We start from the raw sequence: 24,368 nt of genomic DNA on the forward strand, positions 1-24,368 counted from the left end.
TGGCATCCTCGGTGGCAGAGAGACGCCTTCTGTGGCTGCGCAATTGGCAGACAGACTTGCGTCAAAAATGGAAGCTTGCTTCTGCCCCGTACTCGGGCGAGAGTCTGTTTGGGGACGCCCTGGAACCATACCTGGTAGAAACCAGGGACAAAAGGAAGATTCTATCATGGTCGGTAAAGAGGTCGGATTTTCGTCAGGCTCCGTACTTCCTACCATCTTCCTTTCAACTGGAGTCCAACATCCGTTTTCCTCAGGGCCAAAGGGTGTTCCCTCCTCACCACGAGCAACAACCTGATCGATTGGGTAGACCAGCAGTTTTCCAGCAAACGGCCCTTTTGAGGCGGAAGAGGTTGTTCATTCGCTATAAATGACTGCCCTCTTTCCCCTCCCATTGGAGGTCGTCTGGCCTTCTTCACTTCATGGTGGGAGGAGTCAACTTCGGACACCTGGGTTCTCAGGACTGTGAGGTCGGGTCTTCAACTCAAGTTCCTCTCCCCTCCTCCAAGGTTTTTTGTCTGCTGTGCAATTTCTCCAGACAGTTCCAGATGGGCCCTCATGGAATCAGCCATTCAACATTTGGTAGGCATAAAAGCCATCCAGGTGAATCATAAAAGCCATCCAGGTGAATCAATGGGGGCTAGGGTTCTGCTCCCAGCTCTTTGTGATCCCAAAGGCCTGGGGGGGGGGCAATCCTCGACCTCAAGTCCTTGAACAAGTTCATTCCTTACAGATGCTTCAAGATGCAGCCTCTACAGTCTATTCTGGAGAGCGTTTGGGAGGGCGACCTCCTCTCATCCATAGACCTCACCGAGGCATATCTCCATATCCTGATCTGGCCCCTTCATTGCCAGTTCTTCGTTTTTGCTACAATAACAAGCACTACCAATACCGGGCCCTTCCATTTGGCCCCTAATCAGCCCTCAGGGTATTTACCAAGGTTCTAGCGGCATTGGCAGCGTCCCTACGCACCCTCCCTGTGAGGGTCCAATGCTACTTGGATATACTGATTCAGTCATCTTCAACCCACTCCTCCAGCAGTGACCTTTAGATCATGATGCAGATCCTGCAAGAACATGGTTTTTCCATAAACTTCAGCAAGAGTCATCTTCTACCGACCACCCGTCTCCTATACCTATGGGAGATCATCGTCATGACCCTCTGGGAGGTTTTCCTTTCCCCGATCGTCAAGCGAGTCTGAAGGACTTGATAAACCAGATTCAACAGCAGCAAACAGTTCCTTTGTCTCTACCATCCCAGCTCCTAGGAGAGATGATTTCTTGTAATAGGCATCGTGCCATGGACCCGCCTCCATGCCCAGAATCTGCAATGGTTCTTGTTGCCATTTCAATGGGCAGGAACCAGCCACTCATCCATCAAAGTCCGTGTTCCTCACCTGGAAACAAAAATTTATGGACACTGACTATTGAAAATAAACATCAAAGACGCTGATTGAAATAAATTACTGGACAATTGGATTGGACTTAAATATCAAAGAAAGGGAAAAATAAAAATTAAAAGTATATAAAAATGGCAGAACTTTGTGTGGAAATAAAATTTGAACTAAGAAACATAAAGGAAATGATGCATGAAAGAGTGGAAATGTGCAGTATTATACTACAAAAATTAGAAATGGCGACGCTGATTAAAGAAGAACAAAGAGAACCAGAAGGGGAGGAGTTGAATAAAGAGGAAACCAGCCTTAAAGAACAAGTGGAACAACAAATATTGAAACAAAGGAAAAAAAGAATAAAAACTAAAATTTGGGGTTCGATGGGATCATTAAAGGAGAATTGTTTGGAAAGTTAAAGAAAAGGGAATTACAAAAGAAAGCTCAAGAGAGGGAGCGGAATAAAAATTGGAGTAAGAAATGGAGGGAAATAATAAAGGAAAAAGGGGGGATTAAGAGAAAGGACCAGAAAATGAGGGGATGCAGAAAGCAAACAAAAATGAAAAGAAATTACAATGGGTAGATGAAGAACAGGAAAGGGGATTCTGCAAGGTAAAGTGTTGTGATATATAAGAATATAGATTTTAAAATGGAAAAGACTGGAACTGATATTTCTTTTTAAATATTTAAATATTTTTGTAAGAGTTACTGTTAAATTATATATCGGCGTATAACACGCACTTTTCCCCCTGAAAATAGGGGCAATGATGTATGCGTGTTATACGCCGATATAATGTTAAGAAGCCTTCGGTGAATGCTGCTGGGATCGGGGATCAAGGACACAAATGAAAGAAGGGGAGGGAGGAAGCAACCGAAGCCTGTCCTTCTCTCTGGGTCAGCTCTCTCAGTTGCTCTCTCGCTCCTCCACCAGCACAGGAAGAAACTGCTTCAAAGAAGCGGGGGCTTTTCCTGTCGCCTCTCCCCACCCCCACCCCGTCCGCCCGCCCGCCCGCCCGCAGTGCTCCAGTTTGCCTGCCTGCCTGCCCTTCGTTAATGGTTGAACCGGAACAGCTTCGGCTGAGTAAAAGAGGCGAATAGTTATTATTCTCAGCCGAAGCTGCTCCCAAACAACCAGAAACTAAGGCAGGCAGGCAGAATTTTTTAAATTTTTTTCCTGAAATTTCCCCTTAAAATGAAGATGCGTGTTATACGCCTGTGCGTGTTATACGCCGATAAATACGGTAAATATAACTGGTATAAATGTGGAAATGGACATGTATAATAATACTATTTACATTTAACAAAATGATGACTAAAAGTTAAAATGAATTATGAGAATTGCAATAGAAATATCGATATCAGTTTCTATAATTAGTTGAATAAGTTAATATTTTTGAAATAATTTAGAATGTAATTGAGGAAAAAATATGCGGAATCTGACTCAAAATATATATACATACATATGTGGTATGTAGCAGTTAGAATATTGTTATTCTAGAATGTGATAATCAAAGTGATTATAGTAAATTTCTATTATGAGTTAAGGGGGGTAAATTGAGGGATGTATAAGGGAAAGGTGTGGCACACTCAAATTGATAATTTTTAATAATTATTATAAGATGAAATTTATTGAATAACGAAATGAAATAATAGTATGTGATAAAATTTGCAAATGTAACACATAAAAGTATATAAGTATAATGAATATAGAAATGAAATAAGAATTTTAGATAACACTGTAAAATAGACATGAGAATATTTAAAGAAAAATGAAACAAGTTATGATACAAATTGGAAACGGATAAGAGTGATGAATATAAGAATATCTGAGAACATTTAAAGGAAAATGGGGAAAGTAATGATATGATATGAAATTGAATATGAAAGATGAATACGTAACTAAGGTCATGTTTGTATGGAAATGTAAAAACCTGGAACCATATTGTTCACCAAAAGAGATGTTTTTAAAATATAAAAATAAAATTATTTTTAAAAAGTCTGTGTTCCTCCAACGGTCTTACATTCATTCAGGTGATTCCAGTGGTGGCGGTCCCAGGCCATCAGGAGAGGTCATTTTTTTCAAGGAACCAGACAGATTCACCATCATGACAGATGCCAGTCTTTATGGCTGGGTGGGGGGGCACATCTGCAAAGCGAGATAGCTCAAGGTCGTTGGTTCCAGACAGACAGGTCTCGGCCCATCAATTGGCTCAAACTCAGGGCTATCTTCCTGGCTTTGAGACATTTCCGGGACAGGGTGACAGAGTCCCACTTGCTAATCATGATGGAGGTGGCCACCAAGGCCCGTGTCAACAGATGGGGGGACCCGGTCCAAATCCTTGATGCAGGAGGCCCAACATCTGGGGTGGTAGGCAGAGAGGCACCTTCTGTCCCTCAGAGCAGATCACATCTTGGGGGTCGACAACATCCAGGCCGACTGGCTGAGTCAAGCCAAGGTCAACCACTCGGAATGGTGCCTTCGCCCATCCCAGTTCCAGGAACTGCCCAACAGATTCGGTCCCCAGTAGTCAACCTATTCGCCCCCAGAATGAGCAGGTAGAAAGATTCTTTACCAGGTTCCCTACCCAGGGAGCAAAGGGGACCAATCCAATTCAGAGCAGGTGGCCTCCAGGTCTCCTCTACGCCTTCCCCCTCTTCCTATCATTCTGGCCATTCTTCAGAAGACGTTGGAGAAGGCAGAGCTGATATTCCTGGTGCCTCAAGACAGCCCCGGTACGACGACCTGGTGAACTTGTTGGTCACTTGACCGTGGAGAATCCCACCCAGCAGGATTTCCCTCAGCCAAGGGGCCTTACTCCACCTGGAAGCTCAGTGGTTCCAGTTGGCGGCATGGCGCTTGAGTGGAAATCTCTGAAAGATACTAACTTACACGATAAGGTGATAAAAACTATCCAGGCATCATGTAAAGCATCCACCAATCGCATCTATGCCACCTGGAGAGCCTTTTGCAGTTGGTGCTCTACGGCTGCCCAGGACCCTTCATCAGCCATTGTCTCTGATGTGCTGGTGTTCCTATAGGAAGGTCTGCAGACAGGTTGCAGCATTATCCTCAGTGTTGTCGTGGAATAATGATAACTCTGTCCCACCACCCATCAATACGTAGGTTTTTGAGGGAAGGCTCAAACCTGCATCCCCCAGTAGTTCATAGATATCCCACTTGGGATCTCCCAAAAGTACTCCAGTCCCTGATGGGACCCCCATTCAAACCTCTAAGGTCAGTGGGTCTCCATTACTTCACACTTAAAGTGTCCTTTCTGGTGGCTATCACGTCAGCCAGGAGTGTGTCGGAGTTGGCAGCTCTCTCTGTGAGACAGGACTTGTGCATTTTTCATGGGAACAGAGTGATGCTACGCTTAGACCGCACTTTTATTCCAAAGATCAATTCTTGGTTCCACAGGGCACAAAAACTAGTCCTACCGGACTTCTGCCCTAAGCCTCAACGTAAGTTGGAACACAAGTAGCAAACACTGGATGTGCGGAGAGCTCTCCGTACATATGTCAAACGAACTGCAACTTTTTGCAAGACAGAAGCAATGTTTGTGTCTTTCCAACCAGCCTCCTTAGGGACCAAGGCTTCCGCATCCATGATAGGCAGATGGATCAGGGCTTATATTTCCACAGCATATGAGACTTTATCCCTCCCGGTCCCCAAGAAGGTTACAGCCCACTGTACTACATCAGCAGCCTGGGCTACTCAGGCATCCATTGAGATTTGCAGGATAGCGACCTGGGCGTCGCCTTCTCCATTTATCCGGCACTATCAACTGGACTCCTTCACCTCTGCAGAAGCAGCATTTGGCAGGAGAGTGCTTCAGAAGGTTCTTCCAGTGTCGGAAAGCGGGGATCAGACGTAGACCCTCCCTTGGACATGCAGGCTTTGGTATGTCCCTATCCTGGACTCTCATAGCAGCATGGAGGAGAATGGGCGTTGGTAAAAGCTTACCTGTGGCGCCCTTTCTATACACGCTGCAAGAGAGTCCAGCCCCACCCTGTGTTTGTCTGGTCATGGCTGGGGAGGGGTCTTCTTACTGTTTTATTTTTCAGAGACACGCCATGTCTGTCAAGTTTCTTCGTCGAATAGCTGGGGTCCAGCCGCAGGGGCTGGCTTTTACAGCTTTGGCAGACTCAGATCGATGATGTAGGAGGAGGAGTCTTCCCCTATCCTGGACTCTCTCGCAGCATGTATAGAAAGGGCGTCTCAGGTAAGCTTTTACCAACGCCCATTTTCACAGCCTTCTTTTTGACTCGTGCAGAATACAGATCCTCAAATGGAAGGCAGATTGGGAGCAATTGTTTTTTTTTTCTGCAGTTCTACTTTAAGATTTACCGGAGATCAATACATATTATTCAACTAAGAATAGGTAATTTAAATAAATTCATCTGTTAAGCATTAGTCCTTCCCTCTAATATGGCAACCTGTGAAAAATGTCCCTCAAGCAAATAAGCTGTGAAACGGAAAGGTAAGCACTCACAAGGCCTTTACTTAAGCCATGTGTTTATTTCTATCTGCGTATATATATATTTTGACCACGCATTATTCAGAGTCTCGCGTTATGAGATAAAACAGGGAAACATAAACAGTGAATTAGTTAAAAACACAGACCTTAGAAACACACCATTATAAACAAGTTACACTAATTGCATTGAATAAGTGACGAAGAAGAAAAAAAGAACGTCAGGCCATGATATTAATAGCTCCCTAGTGGCTCAAGCCAACTTTTTCCTGGTATTGAACAGAAGACGATGGCTATGTCACTTTGGCCTCTAAAGCAAGAGCCTTCCAAAGCCACAACTAAGAAGGCCCTGCTCAGATAAGGTGCCACTCATCTTTTTGGAAGCTATATAATGGGAAGGTTATGCCTTCAAATTTCATGCACCAAATGAAACCAGGAACTATTACAGGTAGTCCTTGAATTACAAAAGTTCATTTAGTGACCATTCAAAGTTACAACGGCACTGAAAAAAGTGACTTAGGACCGTTTTTCACACTGTGCAGCTTTCCCAAGGTCACGTGATCAAAATGCGGATGCTTGGCAACTGACTCATGTTTATGACGGTCACAGTTTCCTGGGGTCATAGAATCCCTTTTTGTGGCTTCTGACAAGTAACGTCCATGGGGAAACCAGATTCACTTAACAACCGTGTTACTAATTTGACAACTACCATGATTCACTTAACAGCTGTAGCAAGGAAAGTCATAAAATGGGGCAAAACTCACTAAACATATGTCTCACTTAGCCACAGGATTGTGGGATTCATTGATGGTCATAAATGGAGAATTACCTATACTACCAGAATCTGCTAAGCAGAGAACAGAAAGGATCTTGACATTTTTCATAATTTAACACAGTAAATTTTCATTTCTAGCAGATGAGAAATTCCTGGCATCGATTATTAACAGCCTTGGGCAGTTTCCTGGCACAATGGCAGCAGCTTTAATTTACAATGCTTGCTCTAAAGATATTCTTGTAAACCAATTAACAAAATCAAGTTAATGTTAAGTTTTAAACACACATTGCTTCATTTATCATTAAGCAGAATTGGAAGCATGTACACTTACAACAATGGTTAATTATAAATCAAGAAAAAAGGATTTTAAGTTAAAGACCCCATTGTAAAATGAGTTTTCCCACTACATTTGATCTTGTATCTCAACAGTATCAGAAATATAATACTGGCTATTTCAGAAATGTTTCCTAAAATGTATAATTTACCGTCAAAAAAAGGATAATTATCTTTTAAGCCACTGAAAGTGAGGCTACACTATGGTCTGGGCTGGGTAATACAGTACATATTCTCTCACATCAGAACCACTGTCTGTGATTGCACAAATAATCTGTTATTCCTTTTCAAACTGCCACTAGTGTTAAAATGTCTTGTCTGAGAAGCTTTTGCCCACCACAGATGTAATTAATTGGTGTAATATCCTTATGATTATGGTGTGTGGTACCCAAATTTGCAGAAGGTAACTATCAACCATCAATCAATAACCCTAACTCCATAAGTGGTAGGGGTAGAAGAAAGCAGGAGACAATTGAAATTTTAAAAATCTAGTTGGCTACTTCCTGGTTATCATGTGAACACAGTCATTGTCATACCATAAGAAGGGGTAAATCCAAATCTATCCAGCTTCAAGAATTACTCAACACAACTTAGTTGTTACTTTTTAAAACGCACCTGCAACAGGGCTGAAACTTAATCTGAAATATCCCAGATTACAATTTTAATAATTTATCACATTCAGGATCCCAACAGCCACTACAACAGATGAACATTGTACAGTAAAGCATCCTTTAAAATCCTCAAAACGCTAGATGTAAATGCTTAACAGGCTCCCACATCCAATGACTTTACCTTGGCCACCCCGTGCCACATTTTTTTCAGTGGCAAGACTGAAAACGAGCAATATTTATCTTCTCCTTCTATTCTTCTTTCAAGCCTACTGTGGTAAGACTTTAACTCACCCCTAGCTCTGAATTTGTGACATCATTCTGTTGTCACAGAAAGAGATCTCAAGTCAAGATGGGCTCACAATGTACGTAAGAGTGAACAACCTCAAGAGTCTTGCATGTTTCCCCTCTTTTGCAGTTCTGAGAGACCCCAACTATTAAAATGTACCAGATGATTCCCTTTATCTAAAGGTAGGAAATAAAGTATAGTGAAGCCCTAACATAGGGCTTAAGACAGCCACTTAGGAAAAAAAACCTACTTTTTTAATGTTAATTTTAGTTGCTTGGTTTATTGTTTATTCTGTGGCTTACCGTTTTATGGATTTTAGAAGCCTGCCTTGAGATTTTAGAGATAAATTGAGGATAGAAATAATTTAATAAATGAACAAGTTAAAAACCTTGTAAGTTGCTGCTTGCTATTGGAGAAAACACCAATGTACAAGGGGCTGGAAAAAAATTAATACTTCAGTAACCAATACAAAGAAGGATTAGGGGTGACCTGATAGCGGTCTTCCAGTATTTGAGGGGCAGCCACAAAGAAGAGGGGGTCAAATTATTTTCCAAAGCAGCTGAAGGCAGGAGAAGAAACAATGGATGGAAACTAATTAAGGAGAGAAACAACCTGGAATTAAGGAGAAACTTCCTAACAGTGAGGACAATTAACTAGTGGAACAGCTTGCCACCAGAAGTTGTGGGTGCTCCATCACCAGAGGCTTTTAAGAAGAGACTGGATCGGTGGATAGACACTTGTCTGAAATGGCATAGGGTCTCCTACTTGAGAAGGGTTGGACTAGAAGACCTCCAAGGTTCCTTCCTGCTCTATTCTGATTGAAAGAGCAGTACAAAAGGATTCTCAAATTCAATCATCGTGTATTTCAGAGAATTTACCAAGTTTGATTTTTAAAAGGGTAGGGGAAACAGCACATGCTGTTGGACAAATGACTTTGTCTACAACCCTATGCCTAATAACTGAATGCACTAAACTGATTTCAATGCCTTGGGAATTGGGCCTGCCACCAACTGGTTTGGATTAACAATGGAATTCAGATCCTCATGAACCTTATCCCAAAAGATCACTGGCCACTGCAAGTAAAAGGGCATTCAACTATATCTTTCTTCTGATTTGACTATAAATAGTGACGGGATGTTTGGAAAAACTCTGAAAGGTGTTCCTTTAAAGATAAAACTTGTGCAGGAAAGAAACTTTCAACAAGCTTTTAACCTACATAGGAGCAGATTTGGCACTCGGCCTCCTTCGTCTGTGTTCAAGCCGTCTCTTCAACTCCTTCAGATTTTTGCTTACTATGTTGGTTTATTATAGACAAGACAGCTGCTAATAACATGAGTGAAGTGGAGGAGGGGAACTTTGTCCCTAGAAGGCAACCCCCCTGGATGCCATCTGTGCCACCCAATCCTCAGTTTGGGCTGGAAGAAATCTGCACCACAATGCTGGCTAAAAACTCAGCATCTTCTCCAAAACGCGCTGATTTCGTAACGGAAACCACCGCGGTTCCAAAGAGAAAGTCTTGAGCTAAAGCATTTTTCTTTCATGTTTCTATTTCCTGGCTATTAGCCCTAGGAATAAAACTACTGACTCTTTCGACTATAATCTTGAATTTATTGCCCTGCTGGATTGATTGAAAACACAAATCAAGCTGAATCATTACAGGTAGTCCTCAACTTACAACAGATGGTTTAGTGACTGAAGCTACAACAGAACTGAAAAAGGTGACTGATGACCGTTGCAGCATCTCCATGGTCACATGATCAAAATTTGGACCCTTAGCAACTGGCTTATACTTATGATGGTTGCCCCCCTCCGGGGGGGTCACGTGATTTCCCTTTTGCAACCTTCTGACAGGTAAAATCAATGGGGAAGCCGGATTCACTTAACAACCGTGTGACTAACTTAACAGCTGCAGTGATTCACTTAACAACTATGACTGTAAGGGAAGCCCGTAATATGGGGGCAGAACTCACTTAATGAATTCCTCACTTAGCAACAAAGTTTTGGTCTCAATTGTGGCTGTAAGTTGAGGACTACCTGTATAGTACAGACTCCAGGCGCCCACATGAACCACTGAGAGAGGAAAAACGCAGGTGGAAAGCACAGGCAAGAACAAGATCCCAGGGCAGTTAATGGGCTGAGGCATTGGGAGGAACCAGTACAGGTTATCCTCAACTTACAAGCATTCCTAATATGATTTGACTGCTTATTAGTAACCTATGACTATCACTAAGTGTTTGCATTATGATTCTTGACAAATATATTTTTATTTTTTCTTTATGTACACTGAGAGCAGATGCACCAAAGACAAATTCCTTGTGTGTCCAATCAGACTTGGTCAATAAAGAATTCTATTCTTTCTTCCTTTCTTCCTTTCTTCCTTTCTTCCTTTCTTTCTTCCTTCCTTCCTTCCTTCCTTCCTTCCTTCCTTCTACCTGATGATTCTTGACTAATGTATCTTTTTTTTATGTACACTGAGAGCAGATGCACCAAAGACAAATTCCTTGTGTGTCCAATCAGACTTGGTCAATAAAGAATTCTAGTCTAGTCTATTCGTTTAGCGACCAAAGTCACTAAAAGTCACAATGGCACTGAAAAAAGTGACTTAAGACCGGTTTTCACACTTATAAATGTTGCACCATCTCCAGGGTCATGTGATCAAAATTCAGACACTTAGCAGCTGGCATGTATTTGGTTGCCGCCTCTCAGGAACACATTTTCAACCATTCCAGCCAGTGTCCAACAAGCAAAGTCGATGGGGGAAGCCAAATTCATTTAACAACTGCACAATTCACTTAACAACTGTGGCAAAAAAGGTCATAAAATTAGGCAAAGCTCACTGAACCACTGCCATGCTTAGCAATTGGGTTCCATTGTGGCCATTAAGTCGAGGACTTAGTGTACTATACAAAATCTGTAAGGATACAGAGATCTGTACCTCCCCATACCAAAAAAAAGTCCATTTGTTATACGCTAAGCGAGACAGTTAAGTGAATTTGGCCGCATTTTATGGCCTTTTTTGTCAGTTAAGTGAATCACTGCATTTTTTAAATTAGTAACATGGTTGTTAAGCGAATCCGGCTGCCCCATTGACTTTGCTTGTGAGACGGTCCCAAAAGGGGATCAATCACGTGACCCTGGGATGGGGCAGCCGTGCCAGTTGCTAAGCGTCCAAATTTTGATCCCATGCCTCTGGAGATGCTGCAACAGTCATAAGTGTGAAAAAACAATAATCAGTCATGTTTTCCAGTGCTATTGTAACTTTGTACGGTCACTCAACGAATGGTTGTAAATCAAGGACTCCCTATATTGAGCTGGGGAGGAATCGCGGACTGTCCTCACAGCTGACTCTCAAAATATTCAGTGCAAAATAACCTTACCAAGCCCCTGTCCAAATTCAAGGGAAGTCTGCACTGCTAGAATCAAGCCAGGTTCTCCAGAAATATCAAGATGCTTAACAATCAGGCCTTTTTTTCCCCTCCAACTCCGAAAGAAGGATGTGACCCAAGATTTGGGCCCTGATCAAAGCATCCTGTTTCTCTCTCTCTTCCGCATCCACAAGCTTGGAACTTTAAAGGGAAACATGAGGCGGTTCCTAACCAGCCGCAGCCTCAAAAACCGAGTGCACGCATCTACCCCTACCCTCCTCCCAGCATAATAAAAAGCTCCAATAAACCGTGGAGGAATTCTATTAGCAGGAATATGCACAAAATTACAAGGAAGCAAACTTACAATCTTGAAAACTACAAATTTGGGCTTGCCTCCCACCATGAGTGAAGAAAAGGGGGGGGGAGGTCAATTCCTTGAATGAATGAAAATGTATTAGGAAGAGTGCAGAAAAAGAAGAAATCCCCCTTTCCTCCCCGCATAGGAAATGGCCAGAACTACCTCTGTAGTGGAATCTGTTCTCGACTATGCAATTTAGGCATCAGATTAAACCAGAAATGTCCAACCTTGGCAACTTTTAACAGTTGTGCACTTCAACTCCCCAAATTCCCCATCTGGTTGGAGAATTCTGGGAACTGAAGTCCACAGATCTTAAAAATTGCCAAGATTAGACATCCCTGGCTTAGAGGCTAGATTGCTTATATTTGGAGTTATCTAGCCCACTCCCTTCTAACACTGATGACATTACCTAGTTGGTTCATGAAACGCCTGCAAGAAAACAACCAAGCTCAGAGAGGACCAAGGACTGCCCACTTCAACCATGAGCTACAAATATTCTGCAATATCAGTAAGACTGTACAAGTAGTCCTTGACTTACAACAGTTCATTTAATGACCATTCAGTTACTGAAAAAAGTGATTCACAACTGTTTTCCACACTTGCGACCGTTGCAATATTTCCATGGTCACATGATCAAAGTTCAGTAACCAATACAAAGGAGGACTAGAGGTGACATGATAGATATATTCCAGTATTTGAGAGGTAGCCACAAAGAAAGGTGGGGGGGTCAACCTATTTTTCAAAGCACTAGAAGGCAGGACAAGAAGAGATAGGTGGAAACTAATCAAGGAGAGAAGCAACCTGGAATTAAGGAGAAACATCAGTGAGGACAATTAACCAGTGGAACAGCTTGCCACCAGAAGTTGTGGATGCTTCATCACTGGAGGTCTTTAGAGACTGGACTGAAATGGGGTCGCCTGCTTGAGCAGGGGGTTGGACTAGAAGACCTCCAAGGTCCCTTCCACCTCTAGTTTTGAGTCATTGATGTGGTCTCCAACTCCATGATTTTATGACAAATGGCTGCTTTAAATGCAAGGGTGCTGATATGCCAACTATGAAACATATTAGGTGAGACTGCCCATGATGTGTGTTCCCTAGAAGATTTGCATGAAGCAATGCCAGAGGTGATTCGTGGGACAGCTGAATTGGGACCAACTGAGTTATGGGACCACACTGTACCCCTGCAAACCTTTATAATTGACTATGTTTACTTCTCTTCTGTCATGTTCTCGTCATATATACTAAATAAATAAAAAGTGCAAGGGAGGCTACAATTAAGTCGACAGTGGCATAGAAGCAGAGAGCATCTGTATCTCTTTCCTGCCAGCCCTCAGTCATTCAGATTTGCTGCAACCCAAGAAGCTTGTTCCTCACGGCCAAAACATCCTAAGCTATTTTGGATTTTGATCTCACCAAAGAATGGAAACACAAATTGTTCAGGGCTTGTTTCTTCTGGGCCACAAAATGCTTTCCATTTTTCATGTACCCTTCTTTCTAAACAGTGCCCTTTGCTAGCCACATGGTGTTCAAGGCTGGCCTTGGGCCTTTCGCAAGCTTTGCTTTTGGTCTGGAGAAAAAAACCCTGAAAGCACAATTTTTGATGGGCTTTCAGATAATAATAGCAATTTTGATCCAGACTTCCAGTGTCAACAGCTGGAGCTTCAGCGTTTGCATTTACCCTCCCACTAACTACCATAACAGAAATTTATGATAATTGAGTCTCTCAGTTATGAAAAGACACGACTGAGTTATATAGCAACATGCCGTCACCATCTATCTTTATAATTCCAATTTCACCTTTATAGACGGGTTAATATTTTGGAATCTGTCTGGAAGAAACTGGTTTTGGACAAATGTTTTATGCTCCTTGGGATAAACTCCTGCCACAATCAGATTTTAGAGACATAGCTTTCCTTTAGAAAGCAGGAGGAAGATGAGAAATGTCTCAAAATATAAATTTGCTCCAAAATGAAAATCACAACAGAGAGGTCTAGTTCCTAGTCATTCTAAAATCAATAAACCACAGAAAGATTTAGTAGGAATCCGAAACAGAAAACTACCTAGTTGTCCTTCGATGACCTTGTAATAGTGTAAAAATTAAAATATTTTTAGTGGAAAACAATATTGTGGAACTATAGTTATAAGGATTTTCTGCTTGATAAATTTGAGAGAGAACAATATTATGCAATATGGTAATCTTACTCCTAATTATTTAAATAGCTAGGAGTATTTCCCTTCATTCCATCACACATATATTTATAAAAATCCATAGTTACAGCCATCTCCTATTTGTATTTCCAAGCACAATAAAATTGCATACAAAGCATAAGGTAAAAAAGCAAGCCAGCATAAATATTTAAACAGACCAGTGGAACACTTTTTTTAATTCTTAAAAAGGATTTTTTCCCCCAAGGATAAGGAATGATATCAAAGCTTATTCAATACTACAAAAACTTCACCAATACTAACATTAACTGTTTTATCAGATTATCTGGCTGTTCTGTTAAAATATGAAATAGTAATAAATAGGACTTGAATTTTTTTAAAAAAACATTTCATTTAACACTAGTTTGAGTAGTGACACAAATGAAACCCCCAAAATACACTCTACGCAGAATTCCTATTTCACACAAATGTTACTAGGGAAGATACAACCAAGACATACACAAAACAGCTACGCACAAACTAGCTTACATTCATGCCTAGGGAGACAAGAAAATAGTTACTGAAAAACCAAGGTTACACAGAATTATGTTCATGGCTCAAAAAAAATGGACACTCAAGAAGAGAAGAAACATTTCTAAAGTTGTTTTAACTTTACTTTTTTAAAGAAGTTTTTAAACCTTGGCCCACAGGGAGGTTGGCAAATCAAGCAGGAGGAACGCCTGGTGATATAGAATTCCTTTCCAATTCATGTCAATAAATTATCAAGCTGACCCCAACCTTAAAATACATTTTTAATTGGATCACTACTACTTGATTGTGTGGGAAATTGCCCTGGCTGAAACTTTAACACAACAAAGAGCTTTTTTAAAAGGCACAATACAGTACAGGTAGTCCTCAACTTACAACAGTTCGTTTAATGACCATTTGAAGTAACAGTGGCAGTGAAAAAAGTGACTTACAACCATTTTTCACACTTATGACCAATGCAGCATCCCCAAGGTCATATAATTTACATTCGAATGCTTGAGAACTGATTCATATTTAGGACGGTTGTAATGTCCCAGGATCACGTGATCCCCTTTTGCGACCTCTGACAAGCAAAATCAATGGGGAAGCCGGATTCACTTAACAACCATGTTACTAACTTAGCAACTGTAATGATTCACTCAACAAACGCGGCAAGAAAAAAATTGTAAAATGGGGGGGGGAAAAACTCACTTAACCAATGTGACACTTAGCAACATAAATTTTGGGCTCAATTGGGGTTGTAAGTCGAGTACTACCTGTATTGGAAGTGAACAAAACCGAGGTTTGAGTTTTCTGACCTCAAAATGTCCCTTACTGGATATATTCCAATCCCACTAAAACAAACTGAAATTCAGGTAGTTCTCGACTCACAACCATTTGCTTAGTGACCGTTTTTCACACTTATGACCATTGCAGCCTCCCCCATGGTCAAGCGATCAAAATAAAAGGCACTTGGCAACTGTGATGTATTTATGACAGTTGCAGTGTGCCTGGGTCATGTGATCTCCTTCTGGGACCTTCTGATGAGCAAAGTCTGAAATGATATAGGGTTTCCTGCCTAAGCAGGGGGTTGGACTAGGAGACCTCCAAGGTCCCTTCCAACTCTGTTATTCTAAAGTCAATGGGGAAGCTGGATTCACTTACCAGGTTACTAATTTAACAATTGCAGTGATTTACTTAATACATGGGGCAAGAAAGGTCATAAAATGGAGCAAAAACTCCATTAACTATTGTCTTGCTTAGCAACCAAACTTTTGGGTTGAACTGTGATCTTAAATAGAGAACTATGGTTACCTGTATTAAAGAAGGAATGATTCAGCGTAGAAATATTTTAGCGTCAGTGAAAAGAAAAATAGTAGAGTAATGCGTAGGTGCTCACATACCATCTTGTTTTGGGAAGATGGAAAGTGAAGTTATTTTGGCCAGGGCTGGATTACTGAATAAGCTAAAAAATATCTTAGTAGCCCAGAGCTTCTACTGCCATAACACAACCCTGGGGCAGACTACATCTTTTCCATAAAAACCTACCAGTTCAATGGACATCCCTCAACAGAATGGTCTAGTAATCCTAACCATTTTTGCTGTGTGAGAGTACTTTTGACAGTTATTGGTGCTGATGGGGTGAATTACTAAAACATTAAGGACCTTGGTTTCAGAAGATATAACTCCATATAAATACAGATTGAGGAAGACTAACTTAGTTCAGGGTTATATGCTGAAAGGTTATCAAAAGAGATAAATTGTTTTTAGAAACGGCTGGAAAGTTTCGTGTTTAATTATGCCGTGATTATTTCTTAATTTGCAGTTTACAAACTTTTAAAGCTTAGAATATTTAAGAAATCTTCAATCTCTGTGTGTTTCTTTTTAAAAAGAATGGGGTACTTGAGATTAACTGTATTCTTCACCCTACCAAATGATTTTAAAATAATAGCTTGAAGGAATGCAAATCTAATGCATTCAACAAAAGTTTTCAAGAAAGCAGAATTCAATCTGAAGGCATTTTGTCAACACCAGAAAAAGCTGCATGGTAATGCTTTCGCAATCTCCTTTTCTTTTGTTGTTGATTTTTCTCACAAACAGCTCCACATCTTGTCATTACAGAAAGGAGAGGAAATACTGAAGATGTCACAAATCCAGCAATAGAATTGTTCACAGTCGAACAAAAAATTAAATGAAATTTACTAAGCAAACAAATACACTGGCAGAAGAATTGTGTCCAACAATCTAAGCTGTACCTACAGTGAGGCAAATGTGGCATTGTTTTAGTGATACAGACACAGGGAACAAAAAATAAGTAAGCCTGTGCATTAAAGTCATGCTTAAATTAATATTATTATTAATTATTATTAAATTAATAATTTGAGGCTGTACATACAAATTTAGGCATACAATTTTTTTCTTTACCATCAAGTAAGAGGGATCTAGGAGTCCTAATGTGGATAATCACTTAAATATGAGCCAGTAGTGTGCAGCCGCCGCCAAAAAAGCCAATGCAATCCTAGATGTCATCAACAGAGGGACAGAATCAAGATCACGTGAAATGCTAGTACCACTTTATAATGCCTTGGGTAAGGCCACACTTGGAATACGGCATCCAGTTTTGGACGCCATGATATAAAAGATATTGAGACTCCAGAAAAAGTACAGAGAAGAGCAACAAAGATGTTTAGGGGACCAGAAGCTAAAACATATGAAGAACAATTGCAGTAACTGGGTATGTCTGGTTTAATGAAAAGAAGGACTAGGGGAGACATGATAGCAGTGCTCCGATATCTCAGGGGCTGCCACAAAGAAGAGAGAGTCAAGCAATTCTCCAAAGCATCTGAGGGCAGGACAAGAAGCAATGGGTGGAAACTAATCAAGGAAAGACCCAAAATAGAATTAAGAAGAAATTTCCTGACAGTTAAAACAATTAATGTGTGGAACAACTTGGCCCCAGAAGTTGTGTTTGCTCCATCACTGGAAGCTTTTAAGAGGGTGAAACAGCCATTTGTCTGGAATGGTATAGAATCTCCTGCTTGAGCAAAGGGGACTAGAAGACCTCCAAGGTCCCTTCCAACTCTGTTATTCTGTATTTTAATATCCAATTTAAAAGTTCACCAATGAGTACTACCATAAAAGCCCAAATGTATTAATTACTACAATAAAGAAGATCCAACAGTCCTAATAAAGTTCCATCTGTTGAATTTCAGAACTATGTTGTGACCTAAACAAAACCCAAATAACAGATTTTAAAGAAGGCTTGCATATTTTTCTTGATCCCTTCATCCTTACACCGCCTGTTTCTTGGGTGAAAGGGGACAATTGTTTCAAAAGTCAAGGGGGGCCCTTCCACTTCTCCAGCCAAAATTACCCCCCTAAACCCATTTGCTCATTTTAATTTCTTTTTCAATGTTCACTCAAATTAAGAGAAAAGCTTGAATTCTACCAAGCAACTACCGTACTTAATTGTTTCCAAGGCTTACTTAGAAGTGGAGACCAGTTAACGATCAACGATTCACTCCACAAGAAATACCAGTTTCAATTTTGCAGAATCATCTACTTCAGATATAAGCAACATGTGAACTATTTTTTGACTTTTAATTCACCTGTCCAGGACAGCAGTTCAACACCTGGAACACACTTTCCCTTTGTTGCCCTCTAGATCAGTGTTTCCCAACCTTGGAAACTTTAAGACCTGTGGACTTCAACCAACCAACCTTCCTTCCTTCCTTCCTTCCTTCCTTCCTTCCTTCCTTCCTTCCTTCCTTCCTTCCTTCCTTCCTCCCTCCCTCCCTCCCTCCCTCCCCCTCCTCCCTCCTTTCCTTCCTTTCCTTCCTTTCCTTCCTTCCTTCCTTCCTTCCTTCCTTCCTTCCTTCCTCTCCCTTTCCTCCACACCTCTCTTCCATCTATCTCTCCTCTCGTATGCATGGCTGGCTAAGGGGTTCAAAGAATCGAAATCCACAAATCTTAAAAGTAGCTCAAGTGGAAAAACACTAATCCTTGCTTTCAGCACAACTTAATAGTTAAGGCTAGGGCTATAATATCTGCAGGATTGGACATACAGGCAGTCCTCCATTTATGACCACCACTGAGCCCAAAATTTCCACTGCTAAGCAGGACAGTTAAGTTAGCTTTGCCTCATTGAATTATCTTTTTGCCAGAGTTGTTAAGTGAATCAATGCAACTGTTAGCAGCATGGTTGTTAAGTGAATCTTTGCTTGTCAGAAGATCACAAAAGGGGATCACGTGACTCTAGGACACTACAACCCTCATAAATACTTGCCTGATGCCAAGCCGTGCAATTTTGATCATGTAACCATGGGGATGCTGCAATGGTCATAAGTGTGAAAAATAGTCATAAGCCCCTTTTTTCAGTGTTTTGGTCACTAAACAAGCAAGTCGAGGATTACCTGTATACAGTTACTAATGTTACTCTGCCAAATAGATTCACCCTGCGCTCCCTGCTGTTACACCTGAAAACTGTTTTTTTAACTTTCACCGCCCCAAAAAGAAATGAGTCACTAGTCCACAGCAACAACAGACTTCACAAAGTAAGTTTATTTAAATTCTGTCCGTCTCCAGGACTGTGAGTTGGGTGGCTTTATATTTAGGTAATCCTTGACATAGGACCACAATGGAAGCCAAAATCTCTGTTGCTAACTGAGACATTTGTTAAGTGAATTTTGTCTCATTTTATGACCCCTCTTGCCACAGTTAAGTGAATCACTGCAATTCTTAGGAGAGTAACATGGTTAAGTGAATTTGGCTTCCCCATTGACTTTACCTGTCAGGACATAAAAGGGGATCATATGACCCCAGGACACTGAAACCATCATAAATACGAGTCAGTTGCCAAATATCTGCATTTAGATCACGTGATTATGGGGGGGGGAGGGCTGCAATGGTCTTGAGTGTGAAAAATGATCACTAAATGAACTGTTAGAAGTCTTACAACAGTTTATTTAACTACCATTTAACGTTACAACAGCACTAAAAAAAATGACTTATGACGGGTTTTTCACTTTTACAACCTTTCCAGCATCCCCACGTTCATGCGATCAAAAGTCAGATGCTTGGCCACTGGTTCATATTTATGACCGCAGCTGTGTCTTGAGGTCACGTGGTCCCCTTTTGCAACCTTTTGACAAGCAAATTCAATGGGGAAGCCAGATTCACTTAACAACCAAGTTACTAACTTATCAACTGCAGTGATTCACTTACCAACTCTGGCAAGAAAAGCAAAACTCCCTGAACGAATGCCTCGCTTAACTACAGAAATTTTGGACTCAACTGTGGTCGTAACTCGAGGACTATCTTTCCCTGTATATCATAAATAAGTCCAAACTCAGGGACTTCTCTGGAAAAGAGCCAGATTGAAACCTTTCTCCCACCAGCCTAACCCAGGAAGGGCCACACAAAGCAAGCAAGCAAAGAAGGGGAGAGGAGGCCCTTCTGTCCCACGCAGACCCCAGGCTGTGCCAGAAAGGGATGGGGGGATGGGAGATGGTCGATCCCGGGAAGGGAGCCAAGGGCGGCCAAGTCACCCACCCGGGGAAGGGATTGCTATCCTCCCAAAATAAAACTGGGCTCAAGAGAAGGGGAAGCTGGGAGGGGGCACATTTTCGGATTTTCCATGACAAATGCCAGGGCAGCCAGGCAAGGGTGGGGCACCCCACATAAACTTCTCGTCCCCTCAAATAGACTGCAAGATATGGAATCATAAATAAGAATTAAATATAAGTGGAAAGTGACCTCGAAGGGGGGAGGGAGGGGAGAGAATAGAGCTGCATAGGAATGGAATAATAAATAATAAATAAAAGTGATCTCAAAAGGAGTGGGGAGAGAATAGGGTGGCACAGAAATGGAATAATAAATAATAATACATGTAGAAAGCGATGGGGGGGGCAGAGAATTGGGTTGTATATAGAAATGGAATAATAAATTAATAAATGAAAGTAAAAAAAAGTTATCTCAAAAGGGAAGGAATAGAATAGGGGGTGAAATGAAATAATAAATTAATAATTAATAAAAGTAAAAAGTGATCTCAAAAAAGGGTGGGAGAGACTAAGGCTGCATACAGAAATGGAATAATAAATTAATAATAAATAAAAGTAGAAAGTGATCTCAAAAAGGGAGGGGCAGAGAATAGTGCTGCAAATAGAAATAGGATAAATTAATAAATAAAAGTAAAAAGTGATTTCAAAAAGAGGGGGGGAGAGAATAGGGCTGCATAGGATAATAAATAAATAAAAGTAAAAAGTGACCCTGAAAAGGGGAGCAGAGGGCTGCATATAGATATGGGATAATAAATAAATTAATAAAAATAAAAAGTGACCCTGAAAAGGGGGGGCAGAGAATATAAATGCGGTAATAAATTAATAAATAAAAGTAAAAAGTGGCCCCAAAAAGGGGAGCAGAGAATAGGGCTGCATATAGAAATGGGATAATAAATAAATTAATAAATAAAAGTAAAAAGTGATCCCAAAAAGGGGAGCAGAGAATATAAATGGGGTAATAAATTAATAAATAAAAGTAAAAAATGACCCTGAAAGGGGGGGGCAGAGAATATAAATGGGGTAATAGATTAATAAATAAAAGTAAAAAGTGACCCGAAAAGGGGAGCAGAAAATAGGGCTGCATATAGAAATGGGATAATAAATAAATTAATAAATAAAAGTAAAAAGTGATCCCAAAAAGGGGAGCAGAGAATATAAATGGGGTAATAAATTAATAAATAAAAGTAAAAAATGACCCTGAAAGGGGGGGGCAGAGAATATAAATGGGGTAATAAATTAATAAATAAAAGTAAAGTGACCCAGAAAAGGGGGGCAGAGAATAGGGCTGCATATAGAAATGGGATAATAAATAAATTAATAAATAAAAGTAAAAAAGTGACCCCGAAAAGGGGGGGCAGAGAATAGAAATGGGGTAATAAATTAATAAATAAAAGTAAAAAGTGACCCCGAAAAGGGGAGCAGAGAATAGGGCTGCATATAGAAATGGGATAATAAATAAATAAATAAAATAAAAAGTGACCCCGAAAAGGGGGCAGAGAATAGAAATGGGGTAATAAATTAATAAATAAAAGTAAAAAGTGACCCTGAAAAGGGGAGCAGAGAATAGGGCTGCATATAGAAATGGGATAATAAATAAATAAATAAAAGTAAAAAGTGACCCTGAAAAGGGGGCAGAGAGAATATAAATGGGATAATAAATAAAAGTAAAAAGTGACCCCGGGAAAACGAGGGGGGGGAATACAGAGGAAAATTGCTCTCCCCACCGAAAATTTCACTTATTCTGCCTCTTCTTTTATAAGGGGAGGGAGGGTTTTAACCGGGCAGCCCCCGGCAAAGCCCTTTTTAGGCCCATACCGGCTCAGCGCTGGGGAGCATGGGGCGTGTAGTCCGCGTGAGGGGAAAGTTCTCGGGAGCCCACCCCTTCCTTCCCTTCCCCCTCACGAAGAGGGCGGGTGTCCCTAAAAGTCTCCCTCAGGGGGTCGCGGGCCCGCCTCCTCCTCCTCCCCCCGCGAGAGGACGCCATTCTGAGGGGACGAAAAGAAAGGGGGGGCGCTGAGGCGCTTCTGAAGCCCCCCATCCACCCACCCCGCTCGCCCACCGCCCTGAGAGAAAACGGGAGACCCCCACACACACTCCGCCGCCCACGCGCGGGCCCGCGAACCCCCGCGCACCCCACCCCACCCCGCTCACGCCGAGGACGCGCGCGCTCGTTACCTGCCCAACGTGCTCACAAAGCGGCGGCGGCAGCACTGGCGGCGGCAGCGGCGGCGCCCCCACAGTCACGTGACTTCCTCCTCCTCCTCCTCCTCCTCCCCTCCGCAACGCGCGCGCGGCACGTGACCAAGCCGGAGGGAGGCGCGTTGACCGTCTTGGCCCGTCCCTCACCCCGAGTCGGCGCTTGCGCAGCAGGCCCCTCCGCCTCGCGCGCCCTCTTCTCCTCAGTATCCTTCTCGGGAGGTTCCCGGCTCCGCGTCTTCGGTCACGTGATCCTGACAGGGGCGGAGGAATAGGAATATGAAGGGGAAAAAAAAGGGAGGGGCAGGCGGGGGGGGGGGGCGGGAGGGATTCCGAAGGAAGTCTCTCGTTCCGGGGCTGCCCTACCTAACATGATCGATTTACTAGCGAATCCGGAGGGGGAGAGGGGGAGGGAGGAGCCGAGTGACGTCACCAACACGTGACCTCTCCGGCCAAAATAAAAAGGCGGGATCGCCGGTTCCCTGAGGAGAAAGTAATGGTGTGAAATTATTATTTGGTTTTGTTTTAAGAGGCATGTTATCCTGTAGCATAATTTGTTTCATTCGGTAAATTTATATACCTTCCCGTCTCTTGGGTGACTTTGAACCGGGTGCAAAGTTAAAAAGCAAAAAAAAATTTTTTTAACAAAATAACCGAAAACCCAACAAAAACCATTAAAAGACCCCAAAATATATAAGTACACACACAAACAGAGAAATTATATATAAAATGTAAATGTGTATGTGAATCCACCCAATAGCAATCAACCAGCCCAACCTGCCTCACAGGGTTGTTGTGGAGAAAATACAGGAAGGACTTACTAGAAATGTTCACTGCCTTGAGTTATGATAATTTGCTTAATGGCAGTGATTAGCTTAACAAAAAAAGATACAATTGGGCGCAACTCACTTAATGACCACTTTTGCTTAGTAATGGAAATTCTGGTCCCAATTGCTGTCGTAAGTGGAGAACTACCTGAACACACATGGAAATTAAAACAGTTGAATGCATGGTTGCATTGGGAGCCTTGCACAACAAATAGACAAAATAGCCTAGAATTCCACAATCTGAGGACATCTTAGGAAAAGGATAAGAAACCAAAAAAAAAAAAATGGAGACAAATTATTTGTGTGTCTAATCACACTTTGCCAATAAAGTATTCAATCAATCAATCAAAAATTCAATACAGTGTCTCAAAAAGTGCTTTTTTTTTTTTCAAGAGGCAGCTGGGCTTTCTGGTTTTTCTTTGAAGACGTTTCGCTTCTCATCCAAGGAGCTTCTTTAACTCTGAATGAAGAAGAGCAAAGCTGAAGAAGCTTCTTGGATGAGAAGCAAAACGTCTTCAAAAAAAAAACAACCCAGAAAGTCCAACTGCTTCTTGGAAAAATAAAAAAGCACTTTTGAGACAACCATGACTTGGATGATTGAGAATCTCCATAGACATTCAATACAGTGACTGAAGGAGAGATCTTTCCTGGGACTGTTGAACCCAGAACATTCTCCATAGAAAGTATTTTCTCTGCTATGAAGACAATTTCTCCAATCCATGAAACCTCCAGATCCAGAAGTTTGGCGCTCCAAAGAGTGGTGCATTGGGCCCTGCACAACAAAATGCAATTCAGTGGTGAGAAAAGCAACGTTTTAACACTTAGGCAAGAAAAGCCAAATGCAAAGGGATAAAATAGGAGGTGCCGATAAAGGAGAATATTTATAGATCGGGGTTGAAATGAGGGGTCCTCGGTGCTCTCTGAGCTTGGTGGTTTTCTTGCAGACGTTTCATGACCCAACTAGGTAACCTCATCAGTGCTAGAAGGGGGGTGAAGTTTATGGAGAAGAACAGGAAGAAGAGGAAGGGGAAGAATGGACTCTGGGGTCCTTGGTGCTCTCTGAGCTTGTTTTCTTGCAGACAATTTCATGACTCTAACTAGGTAACAGCATCAGTGCCTAGTAGGGTAATAAAACATCTACAAGAAAACTACCAAGCTCAGGGGGAGCACGAAACACCTCAACAGTCTTCTAGTACTGATGGTGTTACCAAGTTAGGGTAATGAAACGTCTGCAAGAAAACCAGCAACCTCAGAGAGCACTGAGGACCCCTTAGACTAAGACAGGGGTGTCAAACTCAATTTCATTGAGGGCCGCATCACGGTTATATTTGACCTCAGGGGGGCATGGCCAGCATGACATCACTTGTGTTGGGGGCGCCTGTGGTGGCCCGAGCCCTGCCAGCGAAAACAGGCCCCAAGCTCCATTTTTGGCTGCGACAGCCTCCTGCAACCTTCTGCCAGCGAAACCGGAGCTCGGAAGGGCCCTCGCAAGCTCCGATTTTGCTGGCAGAGGCACCGCGGGCC

At 41.8% G+C, this 24,368-nt stretch overlaps 1 protein-coding gene across 2 annotated transcripts in view; it reads right to left on the reverse strand.

Annotated features, from left to right (window-relative positions):
* UBAP2 (ubiquitin associated protein 2) overlaps positions 1–22,108 on the reverse strand; it is a 147,856-nt gene extending 125,748 nt beyond the window's left edge. For both annotated transcript variants that reach the window (XM_087958714.1, XM_087958713.1), the window contains exon 1: positions 21,997–22,108. The gene's annotated coding sequence lies outside the window, so the exon portion shown is untranslated. The remainder of the gene's footprint in view (positions 1–21,996) is intronic.
* Positions 22,109–24,368: the final 2,260 nt, after the last annotated feature.

Source organism: Notechis scutatus, chromosome 2 (genome assembly GCF_049901735.1).
Source record: "Notechis scutatus isolate UNSWTSFEM ecotype Mainland chromosome 2, rNotScu1.2, whole genome shotgun sequence".
NCBI lineage: Eukaryota > Metazoa > Chordata > Lepidosauria > Squamata > Elapidae > Notechis > Notechis scutatus.